The following is a 20,875-nucleotide window of genomic DNA, read 5'->3' as shown; positions in this document are numbered from 1 at the left end:
GAGCCCTCTCCCTAAAATACACAACACAAAAATATCAGAGTTGCCTTTAAAAAATGACATTGCGGGAATGGGCCCTCAAAATGATTGGCCCACTAGGTTTACGTGCCACGCCCCATACTTCCACAGTATTACTCACTCTCTCCCTTACAAAGTAAAAGGAGAAACATGAAAATACATTCGTCAGTCCTGTCTTTTGTGTGCCTTCTGTGTCCCCGTTTCTTGCGCCATTACCAGTTTTTCTTTCAACATGAACCAACTCGCCCAAACTAGAGTTTTACTTGAACATTAAAAAATTGGCGGTAGTTTAGCTTTGGTTAAACCTGGGGCTAGATTACGCTACTGTGACAAATTCTGTCACAAGTTATTGACAGTGACGTCAATATGACATCACGAAGAGACGGCACCACGTGACGCAACGAGGAATCTGCCAATTACAGCAGGGCGGCACCCCGAGAGCATTCGAGGGGCCGTCTGCTTAATTTTTGCAAAAAGAAATAAGAAATAAGCAACGATGAAAATAACTAATATTTTATTTTGTCAAAACATTGTGTTTAAAGTTCGAAAATATTAAGCAAAATAAAAACAGTTCGAAGTTGTGCTATTAAATTGACTGGTGGGTAACTTTCGGTGCCGCGGGGTGTGCTGACGCAACACCACCTAGACTTTTTAAAGTCTAGGTGGTGTTGGCTGACGGCAGTAAAAAGGCCGCTCTGCACAGAAACAGCTGTTTCACGCCGTGTTATTGTTTTTTTGCGCGGCGTCTGGAATCGAGCTACTGCGCGGTTGACCTAAGTGCAATGAAAATTTTCAACGAATGCAGTGAAGGTTACGTGCCTACCGAGCGAACTTGCAAGAAGCGCTTGGTACGAAATCGACGAAGACAACTTGTTGAAGTCTGTGAAGAAGGAGAAGAAGACGACCCAACCAAGCGCTAGAAAATTTTCGTAAAAATGGAATTGACATCATCCCTGTGGCTCTCGTGCCGATCGGTGAGGGAACGATCAAGATGAAAAGCCCCAAGGTCCTTCAGCAGGAGCTAAGATCTCTCACTACCCACTACCTCCAGATCTCTGAGGTGCGACCATTCGGCCGGAGAGGCATTGTTTGCAGGTCTTTTGACATTGATTGTGTCAGAGACCTGCTCCAGTGCAAAATTTTTCAGTCATTAGCGGTTAAAGCCTTCATCCCGGAACAGCTCGCATGTTCCAAAGGTATTGTTCGTGGCGTGGACCCAGCATCTTCCCCGCAGGATATACTGGAGGAGTTTCAGGATGCAGGTGTGGGGGTTCTTTCTGTCTACCGGTGCAGTAGAGAATTCAATGGTGTGCGTGTTGCGACAGAGTCAGTTATCACTACGTTTTCTGGTTCCTCCTGTCCTTCTGAACTCAAGGTTTGGCCGATAGTGTATCGTGTGGACCCTCTGCAGCCCCGTCCTCTTCAGTGCAACAACTGTTGGCGTTTCGGTCACAGTGGTAAAGCGTGTAAGTCGGCGACCCGCTGCCGGGTTTGTGGAGAAGGGCATTCAGATGACAGCTGCGCCTCTGATCAGCCCCAGTGTTGCCTATGCAAGGGCAACCACTCAGCTGATGATGTCAACTGCTCGAAACGAGCCGACGAACAAAGCCTGCTCGATATCATTCAAGCGAAACGATGTTCGAGAGCATGTGCTTATGCACTTCTGGATCGGAGGAATAATACATATGCCAGCCGTGCGCGAAGCTCTGTTGCTGATATACCGTCAAGTTTGACTACTTCAATAGTGTCCTCAGTAGAACAGGCTCTTTCTGTGGTGGTCGAGCGAATGCTGGGCAGTTTCACCGAGGCCCTATCTCAACTTGTTGCTGGCCAATCTCTGCCAACTGAATCACATGTTTCGGCGGCTACGCCGGCATCACTCCCAAGTGCTGCTAGTAAGAGTCATTCCATGTCGCCTCCTACCGTGCCCCAAGTACCGCCTGCCAACAGCGCTCCTGACAGTGTCGCTCACGTAGATACTTGTAGCATGGACGTTGAAATGCTCACCACTTCCCAGAAGCGTCGTGCTTCTTCCTCACCCTCGAAGTCAGCTGTTCCGCAAGTCAAAGCAAAGAAAGGACCTCCCAAATTAATTCCCCAGACTGATGTGCTGAAGGAGGCTGTTGATGCCTCTTTAACCAGTCGATAATCATGGCTGGTCTAAAAGTTATGCAGTGTAATTGCCGCTCCGTACTTTCTTCTTTACCGGATCTTGAATTACTTCTTCATAAACATAATCCAGATATTGTGATTTTACAAGAAACGTGGCTCTCTCCACTTAAATCATTCACATTTAAAAAATTTCGTGTTTTCAGGGTAGATCGCGTTAATGGCAGGGGTGGTGGGTTAATAACTATGATCTCTACGAAAATATGTCACCGGGCATCAATCTCGCAGACAGTTATGCGCCCTGACTGTGAGTTGTTTGCGATTGAAATCTCCCTTCCACAGTGCGCCAAAGTCACTATTGCTAACGTCTACTTCCCAATCGGTGTTTACAGGACAGACTGTTTGGATACCTTACTGAGCGGCGCAAACAGCACAGTCATCGCAGGAGATTTTAATTCGCACCACAGTGCCTGGGATAGTCGCTCTGACTCCTGCGGCCAGCTTCTGTGGTCCTGGATGTCAATGAATGCAGTGCGCTGCTGTAATTCCGGAGCAGTAACCTTTATGCGAGGAGGATCCCGTTCAATCATAGATTTAACATTAGCATCTCGTGGGGTTGGCGTATCTGCATGGTCAACTGAAGACTCAGGTACATCTAGTGACCACTTTCCAATAACCTTTTCTATTATATCCTCGCCTATCAGAAAAGGTGGTGCAACCATGAAATTTGTAAACCACATTATGTGCAAAAAATTGATATCTGCCTCACTCCCCTCCATAGTTAGCTCAGGTCGAGCACAAAGAGCTCAGCGGACAATTACCTTTCTGCAAGATGCTGCTGAGAGCTCTGTATTCTCGGTGTGCACTACTGCTCCTGCCAGACAGCCGTCTCCTTGGTGGACGGAGGAGTGTGAGAAAGCTTATCGTCGTAGAAAAGCAGCCTGGAAAAGCCTTTCCTATAATCAGAGCCCAGCTAATTGGATAAGTTATAAGTTCTTCTCTGCATGTTTCAAAAGAACTGTTAAAAAGGCAAAGGAGGATTATAATCAAAATTTAAACACGTATCTCTCAAAACCCCAGAATAAGAAGGCTCTCTATAGATTCATGGCGCAGAATAACAGCTCTCCGGCCTCCAATCGCATAAGGTCAATGGTAATGTCTCCGCAGGAGGCTAAGCAAAACCTTGAACGCATCGCGCAGGGGCTGGCCTTACGTTTCCAGGTACAGAAAGCAGAACCTTTGCACACTCTCACCCCCAGCTCGGACTATCCTGAGGTCGACGTGTCGGAGCTCCTGCAAATTGTTTCCTCGATGCACTCTGCTGCTCCGGGATCTGACGGGATTACTGTGGGCATGTTAAAGATTTTAGCTCACGACTTTCCAACTCACCTTCTAGATATTGTAAATGCGTCATTGGAAACCTCTTGGATTCCTCACAGTTGGAAAATTGCGAAAATAATTTTACTTTTAAAAAATGCAGACAATGGATTTCAATTAGACAATATTCGGCCGATTGCTTTAACCTCAAATTTAGTAAAGCTAATAGAAAGAGTAGTACACAGTCGCCTCACAAAGCATGTTCATCATATTAACGGCCTCAGCCCCGCACAGATTGGCTTTCGTCGCGGTTGTTCCATATGGTCCGCGCATGTGGATCTAGAGAGCCGAATACGACTATCAATGCGCCAGAGAGAAGTTTCGGCCTTGGCGACGCTTGACGTTGCGAAGGCCTATGACAGCGTGGAGCACACAGTACTCATTAACAAGCTTGCTCAACTACGACCACCGCATTACCTCTACGCCTGGATTTGTGAATTTCTAAAAGATAGATTTTTCTTCTGTACAGACGGATCTTTTTGTTCTAATACCTATGGTCAATCAAGAGGTGTGCCGCAAGGCTCTGTTCTTTCTCCGCTGCTTTTCAACATATTAGTTCGGGACATCCCCATTCATCCTAACGTTACAGTTTATGTATACGCAGATGATATAGCTTTTTTCGCATCAGCAAAGGATATTCATGTGCTCTACGGGTATTTGCAGGCATATCTGAATGCTCTTGATGTCTGGTTGGACCACATCAATTTATCACTTAATGTCAGCAAATGTGGCGTGCTGGTATTTCCACCCGACGCTCCTATGTACATCTCGCTAGCCTACCGCTCCACTCCAATTCCGCAGGTGGAGTCGGTTAAATACCTAGGTGTTACTTATGACCAAAATTTGGACTGGCGACACCATATTAAGAATAATGTTATTAAAGGGGAACGTGCACTGGGCCGTTTGACCCGAGTTGGCAATAAAAAGTTTGGCATGCGTCGTGACACGCTACTGTTGCTCTATAAGGCTTATATGAGACCGATTCTGGAATTTGGTTGCCCCTTGTTCTCTGGTAGCGCGAACTACAAGCTGCAGCCATTAGCCTTACTGGAAAGACGTGCCCTACGGCTATGCCTCGGGCTCCCAAAATCAGCTTCCAACGCTGTCCTTTATCTGGAAGCCCGTATCCCCAACCTCTATTCCCGCTTCCAACTTCTAACAGTGCGTACTTTCCTCAAGTCTTTTGACCCGGACCCAGGCGTTAGTATTCCAATTTTTGTATCCCAACCACACCTTTTTTGACTAATCACTGGCCACGTTATCAGCTTCCGCAAGTTAGGTTCACGCAGAATCTGTTAGCTCCACTTCAGGTTGATCTGATCTCCTTGCAACGAGTTGCTGACACGCAGGCTGATCCCGTCTTCTATTACGACTTTATTTTCCCATCCCATGCGAAGCATATGCCCGCACATACCCTAAATGGTCTTCTTTCTGAACACCTACAGAATTTTCCACATCATACTGTTCTCTCCACTGATGCCTCCGGCAGCTGTGAGAAGGCGGCGATTGGCATATATTCGCAGGATCTAGCTTGGAGCTACTCCTTTCGTATCCCTGATTATACTCCTATATTCTTCGCAGAGTTTTTGGCCATTGGTTTGGCTCTTCTCAAAATTCCCAGACATGTCGCACGGGTTCTTATTCTTACAGACTGCCTTTCAGTTATTGTCTTTCTCCAAAATTCGGAAAAATCTTTCTTGACTCGTTCACTTAGGTTTTTTGTTCCGAGCACAGTGTGCGAGATCCGTTTGGTCTGGGTACCTGGGCATTCAGGCGTCTATTTTAACGAGGTGGCTGATTTATTGGCAAGGTCAGCTCTCAGCGCACCTGTAATATATCCCGTCCCTCACCTCATTCTGTTAGCAGCTCCACGTTTCCAGCGGTTTCAACATATTTCAGCCACTTTGAGTGATTCGTTGCTCAATACCGTGGACTTTCAACACCTAAATTACCCATGGAATATCCGGTGGTGTAAGTCAAGGCTTTGTGTAGTGTCCATGACACTCCTGCGATGTAGAATCCCTCACTTAAACTTGTACTTATGCAGGTGCGGGTTCGCTGCGACAAACCTTTGTGTATCATGTGGGCAAGTTGAATCAATTGATCATTTTCTCCTCTCTTGCCGGCGGTTCGCGGTTCAGAGAAAGCAATATCTGGAGGTTCCTCTTTCGAGACTATGACTGCCTCTGTCTCTTACAGTTCTTCTATCGTTCGGTGCGAGTGCCAAGGGATTCCCGTTAAGCAGTGTATGCGGCTGCCTTCACGATTACATAAGTGCAACTAATCGATTATCTTGTTAGCTATATACAAAATTCTTTCGCATGTCCAAAAAAGGCTAGATTGATTCTATTCCGGATGACTCATACCTCTTGAATTCATTTTATTTTTCCCAATTTTTTTTATCTTGATTCAGTCTTCTGACGTTTCCTTCCCCGCGCAAAACCGCAGCGGTGGCCAAGTGGTTGAGCATCCGCCTCGCATGCGGGAGGTGCGGGGTTCGATCCCCAGTGCCGCCGGGTACCCACCGGTGATACAATGGGTACAAGCTTTCCCCTGGTCTGGTGCTCGGCTTATTTAGGGTGAAATGCTTGGAAAAACGGGTCTTTGACCCCACCTTGAGAAAAAGAAAAATACCTTGTGTCATGGCGCTCTTTGGCCTTAGATGCCTTTGCGCCATAAAAATCCATAATCATCATCATCATCCTTCCCCGCGCAAATGCTTCATTGGCATTCTACTCTATACCTTGGTCAATCCCCCCCACGTGGGTGTGTGCCATATTACTTGAGGAGAAGAAGAATAAGAAGAAGCGTTCATCCGCGACTCACGCTCCGTCTCGAAAGGCCACATACCACAGGCGGGCGTGGTCTCACTGGGCGGTGACTGTTCGTATCACTAGCTTCTGATTGCTTGATTGTCTTTCGCTTTTGCAGGGCGCTTGCAGGTCGCTAGGGGCGCATGTCGACGTCCTCTCCTGGCCAGGGGAACTCCCCCCGGTCGGCCAGCCTCCCCCCTAACCAACTCCCCCTGGACCCAGCCTTCTTTCGGTGTGGCGTCGGCACTATTCCCGTGGCCTTGGTTCTATCGGACGGTGGCGCCATTCGACTCAATAGCCCGGATGCGGTTCAGACTGTGCTACAGGCGATTACGCCTCACTTCCTAAAAATTTGTGATGTCCGGCAGTACGGCAGAGGAGGCGTCGTGTGCAGGTCGGCCGACCAGGACTGCATCATGGACTTGTTAACGTGCACAGCTTTTGGAAGCCAGTGGGTAAGCGCATTTATACCGCCGCACTTGGCGTGCTCTAAAGGTCTGGTGCGAGGGGTTGACCCACGCCTTAGCGCTAAGGAAACGCTAGAGAAACTCTCCTCCGCAGGGGAGATTTCTGTACATCGGTGCACTCGGGTGGTCGAGGAAACTAAACTTCCAACTGAAACAGTAATTGCCACTTTTACGGGTCTCTCCTGTCCATCTGAGTTGAAGGTGTGGCCCTTGGTTTTCAGGGTCGATCCGTATTCTTCAAGGCCACTTCAATGCCGCAACTGCTGAAGGTTTGGCCGCAGCGCGAACGCCTGCAAGACGAGCTCAAGGTGCAGTGTGTGTGGTGGTAATCATGACCGTGAAGGAAGGTGTTCAAAAGATGAGATGTGTTGCTTGTGCAGCGGTAGTCACTCCGCCACATATTCTAATTGTCCTGCAAGGGCTGAGGAGGTTAAGGTGCTGGAAGTGTTAGAAAAGCGCCGGTGCTCAAGGTGCGAGGCTATGGCTACTGTTAAGGAAAGGACGTACGGGTACTCAAGTGTGGCAGCACGGCAGACGACTGCGGTCGTGGATTCAAGCCTGTCAGATGCGATTGCTACAGCGGTTGAAAAGGCAATGGCCAAGGTCATGGATCGGCTAGTGAATTCAGTAACAGAGTGCATATCGCAAGTCATGGTGGCGCAAATGACCTCTTCAATAATGACCTCCAATGCTGCGTTGAAGTCATCCGTGGATCCTGCAGTACCTACTGAACTCAGTGCGGAGACGCCTTCCCTTGTTTCAATGCAGCCGCAAAAAGAGCGCACGCCTCCAACTCATGTACCTGAAGTCACGACCGGAGCAATTGATGGGTGTGTTGAGCTGATGGAGCTCGATGCTCGAGCTCAGATAGCCGGTCTCCTTTGGCCGTTGCTGGTTCGTCTAGCTCCCCTCAATCCAAAACAAAAAGAGTAATTCAGGAAAAACTGGTCACCACAGCATTTTGGAAAAGGCAGTTGCTGCTGCAGATCTCTCGGCAGAATAGGGTCTCTGAGAGTGCTGCAGTGGAACTGCCGTTCCATTCAATCAGCCTTCACTGATTTAGTAACTCTTTCAAATCGATTTTCTCCTCATGTCATTGCGCTTCAAGAAACCTGGTTGTCCAAAGAGTTTTCATTTCAAATGGAACATTATCGAATTTTTAGAATGGACCGCCCATCAAGGGAGGGGGGGGGGGGGGGGGCGGTTTGCTTCTGCTGGTTTCATCCAGATTCTGTCACAAGGCACGATTGGTGTTTCAGCGTGTGGACGCTCATTGCGAAATTCAGGCAGTGGATCTTTCAGTTCCTGGTTTCCATCCCATTACTGTCGCAAATGTATATTTTCCATCTGGGGTTCATGACACACGGCCATTAGATTCCTTACTCTTTGTCAGCAGATCACATGTGTTGCTTGTTGGGGATTTCAATTCGCATCACTTGACTTGGGGTTATCGAACAGACCTGTGCGGTTTGCGTTTATGGGATTGGGCTTGTGTGAATAACCTAAACTGTCATAACTCGGGTTTTCCGACCTTTCTCCGTGGGCACTCCCGATCAGCATTGGATTTAACGTTTTCAACCCCAGGGGTAGCAGTTTCCTCCTGGACTCCGGTTGACTCTGCAACAAACAGTGACCATTTCCCACTCACTTTTGACATTGCGTGTCCGATGACTTCTATCGGCGGCTTCAGTTGCACCCTAGTCGATTACAACAAGTTCAAAAGTTCACTCAGTTCAGAACTACACTATTTGCCGAATTTGTCTCAGGAGAGCAGGGTGTTAGGCTTATGCTCTATTTTAGATCGGGTACGGAGGCAATCAGAGTTTACAGTGTGCGATAGCATAGGCACTTCTCTGAGCCCTTGGTGGAATGCAGAATGTTCAAAGGATTATAGGCGGCGCAAGGCAGCCTGGAAGAAACATATCCATAATCAATGTCCCCGGAATTGGATCGATTATAAGTTTCTTGCAGCTGCCTTCAAGCGCACAGTCGCTAGGGCAAAAGAAAAATATGATGAAGAGAATTATGACCATCTATCAAAATCTAATAACAGACAAGCCTTGTTTCGCTTTCTGAGGTCAAGGAACAGGCGGCCACCGCCTCACAACATTCCCTCTAATGTGCTGACTCCAGTAGAGCTTGACAGGTCATTAGAAGAAATTGGCAAAGGCTTGGAACACCGTTTTTCGGCTGCGCTCTCTCGCCCACAGCTGCTTGGGAATCACTATGATGATTTCATTAATGTCTCGGTTTCTGAGCTCTCCCAGGTGATAAATCGGTTACCTTCTGCAGCTCCTGGTCCTGACCGTGTCACCTCTGCGATGATTAAAATACTGTTCGACGAATCCCCCAATGCTATATTGGAGCTGGTAAATTACTCTATTAGAACCCCATGGATCCCGGATGTATGGCGTGTTTCCAAAATTATCCTGGTGCTTAAAAAGCCAGGCGAAGGGTTGGTCTTAGACAACATTCGACCAATTTCATTGACATCGAATCTGGCGAAATTGGTTGAACGCGTGCTGTATGGACGAATCATGCCCATTATTACTGAAAAGGGACTACTTAACCCCAGTCAGATTGGTTTCAAGCCTGGGTGCTCTATATGGTGTGCGCATACTGACCTCGAAAGCCGTGTCCGACTAGCGCGCCGGCGTCGACAGTATGCTGCGCTGGTAACTCTAGACATCTCGAAAGCATATGACAGTGTCGAACATGAGCCTCTGATGGGCTCTGGGCTTGCCAAGTTATTTTGTGGAATGGGTGTCAGCTTTCCTGGCTGACAGAGAATTTCATTGTTGTCAACGCGGAGTTTCTACAAGGAAATTTCATGAATCTAGAGGTGTGCCTCAAGGTTCAGTTCTCTCCCCTGTTCTATTCAACCTCTTACTCAGTTCGATTCCGACTTCCCCTGACGTAACTACGTACGTGTATGCAGACGATATAGCTTTCTTTGCTGCTACGAGTGATTTACATTCTATGTATATGGTTTTACAGTCATATTTAAATTCCCTTGACCGATGGTTATCTGAATTACACTTAAGTCTTAATGGAAACAAGTGCGCTTTGCTACCTTTTCCGGTTACTCAACAGGTACACATTTCATTGTTTTATCGTCATCATGTCATTCCTCAGGTATGTTCCCTGAAGTATCTCGGGGTAACTTATGACTCCTCTCTCTCTTGGCGGTCACATATAGATCAGGTTGCTGCGAAAGGGATTCGGGCGGTAGGCCTTCTGCGAAGGATGAGAAGCCCTCGCTGCGGTATGCGCAGACATGCTCTGCTGCTGATTTATAAAATGTATATCCGGCCAATCTTGGAATTAGGTTGCGTTTTGTTTTCTGGAGCAGCTGCATACAAACTGCGCCCACTTCTGCTCTTAGAGCGAGAAGCTCTGCGCCTGTGTTTGGGTCTCCCTAAATACGTGGCAAACAATGTTTTGTATCTGGAAGCGCGGGTGCCGTCTCTTACTGCAAGGTTTCGCCTTTTGACAGTACAAACGTTGTTAAAGTTTTGCGACTCGGAGCAGCATGCATCCGAGTTGATCTTCCTAGGGCAGCGAGCGGAGTTCTTGGGTGTCGGATGGTCTCGCCTTCAAACTCCCCAAATCTGTTACGTTGAATCTTTGCTCGGCCCACTCAACGTGCGAATACCTGAAATTGTTCCGGTGCGGTCCATCGCTGCAAATGTGTCTATCATCTACGATGACATTTATCCACGTAATGCAAAATTACTGCCTTTCTCATGGCTAAATGGTATGTTGCAGGGTTATTTGTCGACCTTCAGCTCCCATGTTGCAATTGCGACTGATGGATCGGTGTGTGCAGAAAAGGCAGGTGTAGGTATTTACTCCCAGCCCCTTGACTGGTCTTATTCTCTCCGTCTCCAAGATTCCATTCCTATCTATCTGGCTGAGTTTCTAGCAGGGGTTCTCGCTCTGCGCAAGGTACCAATTTCTTTATCAGCAGTAATAATAATTACGGACTCGTTATCTTTATGCACTTCCCTCTCGGCGTCCACTGAATCGCAGCTCTTTCGGATACTAAAATTCCTGATCCCTCCACGCATCACATCAATTTGATTTCTTTGGGTTCCTGGGCACAGGGCTCTTCTATAAAATGAATCAGCTGATGCTTTAGCGAAGGCAGCCCTGAGTGGACCGATTGTTGACCCGCTTCCAACAACTGCTTACATCACGGCGGCACGCTTTCGACGGTACAATGTAATGAACGAATTGGGCGCATCAGCGCTTACTTCCTTGGGCGACTTCCAGCACCTACTGTTCCCTTGGAGAAGCTCAGTCTGGCGATCGCGCAATCTTGAAGTTTCCTTCATGAGGCTTCGTTGCCGGGTGCCGCAACTAAATTTTTATCTCTACAGGCCTGGTCTGGCGATCTCCCCATTGTGTCCGTATTGTGCGGAGCCGGAAACAATAGAGCACTTTCTTCTTTTTTGCCGTCGCTACTCATCGATTAGGAGGCGACTATTAGAAGTTCCAATACAGAATCTCAGTTTGTGCCTGTCTTCTGCGGTTGTTTTGTCTCTTGGCGCTTCTATGCTTGGCCATACCAATGGGAATGTTTACTCTGCCGTTCAAAATTATCTCATAGAATCAAAACACCTACCATCACGAGCTTTCGTCCTGCCCATCCCATTATCAGCTTCTGTATTTCGGTTTTTACAACCACTTATAGTAATCCCTACCCCTTCTTTGCCTAAATTTTAGTTTGTATGACCCTCTAGCCTCCTGCAACCACCTTGGCTACAGGAACTGTGCGATCCAAATTTTGGTAGGTCATCCCATGCTTGCCACATGCAACTGGTCATTTAAATAGTCACCGCCTGGTTATGGCCAATCCCCCTTGTGGGTATTTGCCATTGTGTGAGGTTAACAACAACAACAACAACATCACGGGGAAGCTCCTGGAAGCTCTGCTCTGCTGGGAACGATCGGCTAAGTTTCGGGTGGCTGGTTGTGGCCTTTTCCCTCTGCGTCTTCGCGCGGTAAGGCAGTAAGCCCGGGCTATGTCGACCCAGTCTCCCGGCCAGGGGAGCTCCCTCTGGTCGGCTTCTCTGTCCACTGATCTACTGCCGTTGGAAGCTTTTTTGCGCAGTGGCGTCGGCAGTATCCCTGTCGCGCTTGTGCCTAAGGATGGTGGTGCAATCAAGATGAACAACCCAGGTTCTGTTCGGGCTGCTCTCCAGTCGGCTACTTCTCATTATGAGTCAATCTCAGAGGTACGCCAGTTTGGACGCGATGGGATTCTGTGCAGATCGCCAGACCTCGCCTGTGTAAGAGATTTGCTAAACTCCTCATCCTTTGCCTCCCTTCGGATAAGTTCATTCATCCCTTCACATCTGGCGTGCACGAAAGGTATTGTACGAGGCGTAAACTCTTCCCTGTCTCCAGCAGAGACTCTTGAGCTTCTGTCGGCTGCAGGTGCTGTTGCTGTGCACCGCTGTAGCCGGGATGTAAGCAACTTGCGGATGCCCACTGAATCAGTGATTGCTACCTTTGCCAGCACTTCCTGCCCCTCTGAAATCAATGCATGGCCTCTAATTTTTCGGGTAGACACGTTATCATCTCGGCCTCTGCAGTGTAACAACTGCTGGCGCTATGGACATAGCGCTGGCGGTTACAAATCCAACTTGAGGTGTTGCAACTGTGGGGATGGTCATTCAACGAGCACCTGCACTGAGAAGAATGAGAAGTGTTGCCTTTGCGGTGGTGCCCACTCTGCAAACTATTCAAATTGTCCCTCTCGAGCTCAGGAAATCCAAATTCTGGAGATAATTGACAGGAAACCCTGTTCGCGCCGTGACGCTATTTCAGAGGTCAAAGAACGTGCCCACGGTTATGCCGGTGTGACCGCTCGGCAAGGTGTCATGTTAGACTCAACGCTGTCCCAGGCAATTGCGGCTGCTGTGGAGGCTTCGATGTCTAAAATGGTAGAAAAGATTGTCGCAAGTGTGTCGGAGTGCCTTACAAATGTTCTAGCGACTCAGATTACACATGCCGTGCAGGCTAGTTTGGCACCTCTTTCGACAGCAATTCCCTCTCCTCTTATCCGGTCTCCAATTCCAGTAGCATCACAACCCCAGGAACAAACTTCTGTCCCTTCCGCTGTACCTACCTCGGGTACTTCGAGGGATGTTGGTATAATCTATGATTCCGAGATGGTGGAGCCTGATGCGCGGCTTCTTAAGCGCAGCGGGTCCCCCATGTCTCATTCGTTGTCTTCTCTGGGCACCCAGCCCAAATCAAAGAAGCAGCAGCTTGGCACTGAACTCAAAGATACCATTTTGGAGCAGGCAGTTGCTGCTGCTAGGCTTTCGCGACCACAGCGTCGTTGCGAGTTCTGCAGTGGAACTGTCGCTCTATTCTTTCCGCTTCCACAGATTTACACTGCATTTCTGCCCAGCTTAATCCGGATGTAATAATTCTGCAAGAAATGTGGCTTTCAACCGACAAACATTTTCATATCAAAAATTACCGTTCATTTCGCCTAGACCGCCAGTCAAGAGGAGGGGGTTTACTAACTTTAGACTCTTCAAAATTTTGCCACAGGTCTATGGTATCTTTTCAACAAATGTCTCCTGACTGAGATTTTGGCACTAGACTTTGTACTTCCTGGGTGCTCTCCATTTTCAATACCAAATTGTTATTTCCCCAATGGAGTCCAGGTTGTTAGACCTCTGGACTTGTTACTCGCTAACTGTAAAAGTCTAGTTCTCGGGGCTGGGGACTTCAATTCTCATCATGTGTCGTGGGGTTTTAGGACTAATACATGCGGCAAGCGCCTTTGGGAGTGGGTTTCTGATCACAACCTGATGTGCTTAAATTCAGGATCGGCCACTTATCTTCGCTCACACACTCAATCTGTTTTAGATCTCACGTTCATTAGTCCTGGAACTGGCGTAACGAACTGGTCGACTGTTGATAGCGGCATCTCAAGTGACCATATACCTATTCATTTTGAGATCATATGTCGTGTTACTCCGGCGTCTTCTCAGTTGCGGTCATATGTAAATTATGACAGATTTCAGACGGCGTTGCGCTCTGCCCTTGCTTCAGTGTCAAACATCGCCGAGGTCCACCAGTCAGCAAGCATATGTCTGGCTATAGAGGAAAGCCGTAAAAAGTCGGAGTTTCTGGTGAGGCCAACATAAGGGAATTCTTCTAACTTGTGGAATACGGACTGTACAAGAGATTACAGGCGGAGGAAGGCAGCATGGAAAAAGCTTCTTCATAACCAATGCCCGAATAACTGGAGTGATTATAAATTTATTGCAGCCACCTTTAAACGCACAGGTTCTCGCGCGAAGGTAAAATAGGACTCAGAACACTTCGATTATCTTTCAAAGGCGGGAAACCGACGTGCGCTATTCGGTTTTCTACGGACTAGGAAACAGCTCATGTCCTCTCATAATTTTCAGTCATTAGTTATGTCACCTGAAGAAGCTACCCAAGCGGTTGAATTAGTTGCCACAGGCCTGAAAAAGCGGTTCTCGTCTTTACTACCTTTGCGCCCAATGTTGTTTGCATCAGTCGTGCCAAATGATAATGCCTCACAAGTAAATCTATCAGAGCTTTCACAAGTTGTCCAGAGATTGCCAGCTGCTGCTCCTGGTCCTGATGGTGTTACAACAACGATGCTCAAGATTCTCTTTGAAGAGTCTCCCAACTCCTTATTGCACCTAAAAACTACTCTCTCAAACACGCTTGGATACCTTCTGAGTGGAAGCTGTCCAAGGTGATCCCTTTACTTAAAAATCAGGGTGGAGGCTATGAATTGGATAATATTAGGCCAATTTCTTTAGCATCAAACGTGGTAAAGTTGATAGAAAGGGTGTTACTAATTCGGGTGTCAGCCATTGTGGACCGCAAAACCTTACTCATCCCGTGCCAACTCGGGTTCCGGCCACGGTGTTCGATATGGAATGTACATGCTGATCTTAAGAGCAGAATTCTCCTTGCTCGTCGTCAACGCCTGGTCGCGGCTTTGGTTACGTTAGACGTCGCCAAAGCTTACGACAGTGTAGAACACTCCATCCTGATACATAGGCTACAGTCTCTTAAATTCCCAGATTATATAGTTGCATGGATATCTGCATTTCTTTATAACAGGGAATTCTTCTGCGTCCATAATGGTGTTTATTCAGAGAGGTACAGACAAACGCGAGGTGTACCGCAAGGAGCTGTTCTTTCTCCTGTGCTCTTTAATATTCTGTTGAGCTCAATTCCTCTCCACCGCCATGTACGCACTTACGTCTATGCGGACGACATTGCGTTTTTTTGCTGCTGCGCCGGATATACATTCTCTGTATGGTCTGTTGCAGTCATATTTGAATACACATGAGCACTGGTTGAGCGCATTACACCTGAAGTTAAATTTTGGCAAGTGCGCCACCCTTGTTTTCCCTCTATACACTCCTGTAGTGGTCTCTCTCACTTGCCAGTTAAAAATAATACCGCAGGTTCAATCCCTAAAATACGTAGGGGTCATTTATGACAACAAGCACACCTGGCGACCTCACATTGACCATGTCGCGGCGAAAAAGGCTCGTGCCGTGGGCATGTTACGGAGATTGTCATCACCGGTACGGCATGCGCAGAGATGCGCTATTAATGATCTACACTGTATATGTCAGGCCAATTTTAGAATTTGGATCAGTGTTGTTTTCAGGCTCGGCTACATATAAACTTCGTCCTCTCGTCCTTTTGGAGAGGGAAGCACTCCGCATGTGTCTCGGCCTTCCAAAATTTGTGGCTATCAATGGGCTGTACCTTGAAGCCCGCATTCCGCCTCTCTTATCACGACTTCAGTTTTTAACTGTGCAAACTTACCTAAGGATCTATGAATCCCATTTCCACCGTTCCCAAAAGCATTTTCTGTTGTCCGCCGACCTCCTTTTTTGGTGTCCCCTGGTCTCGTTTCAATTCCCCTCAGGTAGTGTTTGTGCAAAGATTACTTCAGCCTTTAGATGTAAACATTTATGATATCCTTCCTGCGCTTCGCAATGGGCCCGCTATCCAAATTGTTTTCGACGACATATTCCCAAAAAATGCAATACTTTTGCCACCGAGTATTCTAAATGGTCTTCTAGAAGATCATCTGAGGACCCTACCTACAGATATAGCAATAGCCACTGACGCATCGCAATGCAATGAAAAAGCAGGTGTGGGAATATTTTGCTCGCATTTAGACTGTTCCTTTTCACTGCGCCTTCCAGATTTCACACCTATTTTTCAAGCAGAGTTTCTAGCAGTTGTACTTGCTCTACGCAAGCTAGACCCCTCTATTACAGCAGTTGCAGTAATTACTGATTCTTTATCTTTGTGTTCGTCATTCGCTGCACATGTTGACGGTCCCATTTTAACAACTTTCTTATCCCTACTTCCTCCGCATTTGAGCCTTGCTCATTTAGTATGGGTTCCCAGTCACAGCAGTGTGACAGTAAATGAGATTGCTGACAATCTCGCAAAGGCTTCCCTCAGCGGCCCCGTGTTGCCAATCATCCCGGCTACAGCCTATATTACAGCATCTAGATTTCGGTGACGTGCGTTTTTAAGCACGCAAGACACAACACTTTTAACATCCGCGGAATATGAGCACCTTAAATATTATTGCAACAGGACAATTTGTTGCTCTCGGCAGCTTGAAGTATCACTGACGAGGCTGCGCTGCCGCATCCCCCCTCTAAATTTCTATTTACACAAGTCGGGTTTGGCGCTCTCTCTCCTGTGTGCATTTTGCCGTGAGCCTGAATCTATAGAACATTTTTGGCTGTATTGTCGCCGATTCAACTCTGAGAAAAAGGTTGCTGGAGGAGCCCTTGCAGCATCTTGGCCTTAGTTTGAGCAGCCCGCTCTAGCTATCATTTGGCGCCACCACATTAGTGTTCAGCCACAGATCTGTTTGTACCGCTGTTCTAAATTTCCTGATAGAATCTCACCGACTGCCTTGCTAAATGTTCCAAACTTTTCTTTTCTATCAATTATTACATTTTGACTTAATCATTATTATTTATTCCCTCTCTTTATTATTATTCTTAAAATTTTGAAATCAAAACTCTCATCCCTTTTCTGTTCATGACGAAGAATTCACCCGTGTTGCGCTCCCACGTGCATTTCCTTTTTATTAATCGCGTACAAGTGAATAGTCACCCGATTCTTGGCCGATCCCCCAGTGTGGGTATGTGCCACCTTTTGATAGGTTAACAACAACAACAACTCTGTTGTTCGGCTCCTTCGATCGATGACAAAAATGCCAAAAGGTGAGGCGTTGCAGTATGTGTCGAGTGGTTCTTTGTTTCTTTCCCCTTGGGAAACAGAAGGCGATCACAAAGTGCCATTTGCTGGGAAAAATAAAGTGCTTTGCCAGCTTATAAGCGTGTCTTAAATATGTAGCTGTGTGTCAAAGAGGTGACGACGGAACCCACCCGTTCAGCGCACTAACTTTACAAATTGCCTCCAACACCCGCTGTACGCATTTTCTCACCGCCGGTTGTGCGATGCCGACGTGCGCCTCGCTACCAACGGCAGCCTGAAAGCCGCCCGTGGCAAAGAACAGCAGTGCACATAGCACCTGCCGCCGCACCGACAGCGCACTCGCACGCAAGCCTCCCAGTTCATCGGCGAGTTCGTCGCACAGCCACTCCACAGTCTGCTTCTCCAGTCGAAAAAGGCGTCGGAACAGCTCGTCCGGCAAGTCAAACGAGTCTTCGTGCGCCCTCCTTCGCCGTTGATCGCGACAGCGCATCCGCCTCAGTCGTATCGCTGCGTACACCGCCGCCATTTTCTGTCACTAACTCAACGGTCAAATTGACAGCCTCAAAACTGTGAGAAAAAACAGTCAATAAACGCCTGCATAATTAGGTGTGCAACGTCATCACTTCTGTCATATTTTGACATCAGCAGCAGCCACCCATGACGCAAAAAAGCAATATGGCCGCTGGCCACAACCGACCAATAGGAGCGAAGCTTATTGACACCTTTGTGACAAGTTTTTGACAATTTTTCTAATTGACAGTTACGTAATCTAGCCCCTGGAGTGACGCGATAGCTACAGCTGGCCGAGTGGAACTTGGTCACGTGACCAACCACGTGATCAGCCACGGCGCCGCTCCGCCGGCAGCTTCTCCGCGCCACGTGACCAAACACGTGGCGGCGCAGCCACCGCCACGGCTCAACCACGCTGAAGGCTCGAAATGCTATCGTAATGTAGCTATCGCTACAAAACACATTCACGTGTCGCAGGCTCCCTGGGAATCCGTGACCCTGGCGGATCCCAGCGGTAGGCAATTATCGATTTGATCCGAGCCACCGCCACCGCAGGTAACAATACTACTCGTTTTCGCGACGACTGTTGACAGGCGTCCCCCAAAATCTGCACAGCGGCGCCAAGCCTGTCACTGCTGCCTTGTCGGTGGAATTCCTTTTCTCCGGCCCGTTCCCCCAGAGTATACAACTGTTATGATCGGAAGCCCCGACAGCGGGAACAGACGAGCCCGGCAGGCGCCATCGAACTATGCTTGACCCAAAGGTGCTGTCGTCCTGAGAGGATTAGGAACGGCTCCTGGCGACTGTGATCTGTGACGAAAGGCCTCTCATCCGGTCGTCCGGAGTATGGAATGCGGCATTGCTCCCAAACTGCGTCCTCTCGTGGACCGGCAGAAAGACCCGAACAAAGGCGCCGAACCCGCCTCGCTCGCTTGCACGTGCGGCCAGACAAAGCGGGGGCGGACACGGCTGAAACTGCGCCCTCTCGTGGACCGGCAGAAAGACCCGAACAAAGGCGCCGAACCCGCCTCGCTCGCTTGCACGTGCGGCCAGACAAAGCGGGGGTGGACACGGCTGATTCATCTTAGCCAACGACCTTGTGCACCTTGTTGCAAATGGGTTGCAAGCCCCAAGGGTAGCGTTGGCCTGGCGGCCTGGGGCAAAGCTGGAAACATCCGAAGGTCCCGGCAAAGGATGAGTCGACTGGCAACAGAACAACTTGTTTATTCTGGCATCGCAAAAGAGCAGCCGGTCAGGGCGACCACGTTACTCGAAGGAAGAAATCGAAGTCTCTCCGGCGTCCGGGGCAGCTCCCTTTATACCCACGGAGTCGAGGGCAAGAAGGAACGGCTTGGGATGAGGCGCCCGATACGGCGACGCTCTGACATGTTCAGACGTGACGTGCGCATCCGCCGGGCCGGCGCCGGTCAGACCTCCTCGCCTCCCAGTTTGGGAGCTCCTCTCCCCGGCTGCCGCGCTTTGACAAGCGTGGGCACCAACATGCACACACACACACACGCACACACGACGACACGTGGCATTGAAACCTGCCTGGACGCGCTTGGCGGGAGGCGTTGCGGCAGCACTGAACGGGCCAAAATGACCGCCACTTTGAGCGAAGCCCCGGCGTCCGTTGCATCCGCGCCGGCTATACCGCGCGTCGTAGGCGAAACGTAACAGACCGCCCCGCCGGGAGAAGGAGATCCCGATGGTCAGGGGACTGCATCCGCTGTCCAGAGGGATGTCGCTCGATGATGCTCGTAATCGAAACCGGTCGTCCCTCGACGTTGCTTGAGCGCAGCGCACAGAGAAGGCCTCGTTCTCAGGTTCAGGATCACACAGGACACTGCAAAGTCACTTCGGGAGAGTTGCCATTTTTGTGCTCGTTCCCAGCAAGCGTTAGAACTACGCCGAAACGCAACCGCTCAGTTAGCAAGTACGAGACAACCCTCACTAAGCTCTGCCAGGCTCTTTCCCCTTTTATACTACTGCCTAGTTCCTTACAGTAGTCAAGCAGCACTCAGAACGCGTCCACAAATTGGAAAATTGCACTAGAAAGCACATAATCACTTTGAAACACTAAACAAAAGCAATATGTTAAAAATCCTGCCTCAGGAAGAAAACATCAGTAACAAACAACTTTGAGGCGGATTCCTACGTTAGGGGCTTCGACTTAAGCCATCGGCGTTACCGTTGAGACTCCCCTTTTTGTAGCGCACCTCAAAGGAATATTGTTGCAAAGCGAGGCTCCAGCGCAGGAGGCGGCCATTTTTGAGAGAGATGGTCTGCAGCCATTGGAGAGGGCAGTGATCCGTCTCAATGATAAACCTCGAGCCGGCTAGGTAGCATGACAATTTCTGAACGGCCCACACGAGACACGCACACTCTTTCTCGGTGGCGCTGTACGCCTGCTCACGACAGGTCAGCTTACGGCTAGCATACAGGACGGGGTGTTCCACTTCTCCATTTTCCCGTTGGCACAGTACAACGCCCATGCCTCGCTCACTAGCATCGCACTGAACAACGAACCCTTTTGTGTAGTCTGGCGATCGTAGCACAGGCTGGCTTGTTAGGGCGCTCTTTAGGGCGCTAAAAGCTCTTTCCTTTGTCTCGCCCCAGACGACTGTTTGGGGTTCTGTTTTTCTTAGAGCATCCGTCAGGGGAGCCGCGATATCGGAGTACCTGGGGATGTACCTCTGATAGTAGCCGGCGACACCTAAGAACGACCGTATATCGGTCTTCGTGCGCGGTTGCGGGAAGTCTCGCACAGCGGCCACCTTTATTTCAGAGGGGCGGCGACGACCCTGTCCAATCACGTGACCGAGGTAGACAACCTCGGCCTGTGCTAATTGGCACTTGGGAGCCTTGACTGTCAAGCCCGCTTCGCGCAGGCGGGTTAGCACTGCCCGCAAGTGTGCCATATGCTCAGACCAGGATGCGGAGAATATCGCTACGTCGTCATGGCCAGGATTCTGGTTCATCCGCTCCTAGTTCACAACGCCGCCACCACGGGCCGCATGAAGTTGAGCTCCTCCTCCTTCTCTTACATTCTTCCTCCCGGTTTGAGAGAGAGATGCTAGTAAGCTTCGCCCATTGTCCGCTTTGTGTGTCCTCCCCTCAAGCCAAGCTCCTCGGGAGGGGGGCACCCTTCGCGTTTCTGTTTTTTTTCCACCCAGCGTGTCCGAAACGGGCTGACTGTGCGGCTCCCCTAGTCTGTTCCTTTACTGCGGTGCAAGAAAAGAAAGAAGTCGGGTTGGGGTTGAAGCGGCGTACACGCCCCGTCTTTGTCCGACTTTGAGGGGCCATTTG

Source organism: Amblyomma americanum, chromosome 4 (genome assembly GCF_052857255.1).
Source record: "Amblyomma americanum isolate KBUSLIRL-KWMA chromosome 4, ASM5285725v1, whole genome shotgun sequence".
Taxonomy (NCBI): Eukaryota; Metazoa; Arthropoda; class Arachnida; order Ixodida; family Ixodidae; genus Amblyomma; species Amblyomma americanum.
The sequence above is the reverse complement of the archived record's forward strand: the minus strand, read 5'-3'. Positions refer to the sequence as shown.